At 59.4% G+C, this 1,922-nt stretch overlaps 1 pseudogene; it reads right to left on the reverse strand.

Annotated features, from left to right (window-relative positions):
- Positions 1 to 221: 221 nt before the first annotated feature.
- On the reverse strand, positions 222 to 1,503 carry LOC125535693 (annotated as a pseudogene).
- Positions 1,504 to 1,922: the final 419 nt, after the last annotated feature.

The raw sequence follows: 1,922 nt of genomic DNA on the forward strand, positions 1-1,922 counted from the left end.
ATCTGCATCGCCGCCGTCAGGCCGCTTTCAACACATGCTGGTCTGCGCGGCGTACACATCTCCTGAGACACCGCACGGGTGACTCGACAGGACACGAACAACCTGACAAACGGAGCCGATAAAGGACGCTTGTCAGGTCACCGGGACAGATGTGCTCCAGCATTGAACAACATTTGGTCGACACAGGATGAGAACGGGATGTGAAATGCCATGCGGGTGTAAAACAGGAAAGCGGTAAAAAAAACCATGCGGTGGATTGCTATAACCCTTTCCGAACTGACTGACTGACTGACTCTGTTTCTTCCTTGACATGTCACCCACACACACACGACAGAGGTGAGGACAGACAGGATTTATTCGACCACACAGCTAGTTTACTACAGATTACTGGTTCCGAATCGCAGGTTCCAGCCGAGCCACGCCTTTCCCCTACATACATTTGCACGGGCGGACGGCCGAGGGAGAGCAGACGGCGGCGGCGGCGACGACGACGACGGGCGGCGGGTATCGGCTAGGCTCGGGCCGGACCGGATTCTTGGTGCCTTGTCCACGACGGATGACGCATCACGGGTTGGTGATGTCGTGGATGCTCTTGCGCTTGCTGTCGCCGCGGGTGGCGGCGTTGGCCTGGCGGATGAAGTACTTCTGCGCATGGCTGGCCACCTGCGTCGGCGTCCGCGTCTTCACCGACCACCGCGAGATGTTCCTCCAATCCCCGCGCCCGTACTTCTCCAGCCCCTCCAGGAACATCCTATTGCCGAGACCCAACGGAGAAAAAGGTCAGCGCCAGTATAGATCGCATAGCAAAAATGGTAAAAATTTACGTGTGGCATGGTGGGGCCAGCGGAATCATCCGACGTGGCAAGATCCGGGGAAGTATCTAGGACCTCGAAGAACGCGCCGACGAATAACAGGGGAAAGGGACAAGAAAACGAACAGGGTCCAGGGAAGGAAGGCAGTTGGAGATTTTGACGGCGGAGGGGTGTGTATACCTGTGCTCCTCCTCGGTCCAGGGTATGCCCTTGCGGCGCTCCTCGCCGCCGGAGCCGCGGGGACGGCCGCGCCCCGCCGCGACGGTGCCGCCGCCGCCGGCGGCGCCGTCGTCGTCGTCGTCGTCCCACGACTCGGGGGGCTCGACCAGGCCGCGCTCGATGAGGTCGATGTCGGCCACCAGCGCCTGGTAGTGCTCCCAGGCCTCCTGCGGCGTGCGCCCCGGCAGCTGCGCCGCCACGAACGCCCACCGGTTCGGCACGTGCTCCGGGATCGCCACCAGCGCGCTCTCGAACACCTTGTCCTCCGCCTTGGTCCACGGCCTGCTGGGCGGCGGCGGCGGCGGCGGCATCGCCGCCGGCGCCCACGAGGACGAAGACCACCACCCATGCCCATGCCCATACCCATGCCCATGCCGCTGCCGCGGTAGAAAGCCATGCCGCGCAACAGCTTACCGTTTCTTCCTGGGTTTGCGATGGCTTTTGGCTCGCGTTTTCTGATGATCTCGCCGAGGCAGCCCCGGGCGCCTTATAAAGATTTGGAGCGAGGATGGCCCGGGGGGCGCGCTTGATTCTCTGTGTGCCCCGCCCGCGCACACGTTTTGGGCGTGACGGCCGTCGCGTGGCACCGCATTGCGTTTCTTTCTCTTTTTTTTTTGAGCCGAATGTGGCACCGCATATTGCTATACACGCCCGTACCGTGCCGCCAACGCAGTGATCAAGTGTAACAAGTTTTTTTTACACAGTGTGAAAGTGCAACTAGTTGCTATCTTATGAACCGATGCATCAGAACGAAGCCGTAACTAAGTTGAACGTTTATTGATCACATAGTTCAAAGAGAGTTCTCCCTCGGTATAAATAGTTCATATTGACCAGGGAAGAGAGTGGAGTGTTGATGATTTTTTTTTTGACTGGTGTCACAGCTCATATGGT

The sequence above is a fragment of the Triticum urartu genome, chromosome 1 (assembly GCF_003073215.2).
Source record: "Triticum urartu cultivar G1812 chromosome 1, Tu2.1, whole genome shotgun sequence".
Classification (NCBI taxonomy): Eukaryota; Viridiplantae; Streptophyta; class Magnoliopsida; order Poales; family Poaceae; genus Triticum; species Triticum urartu.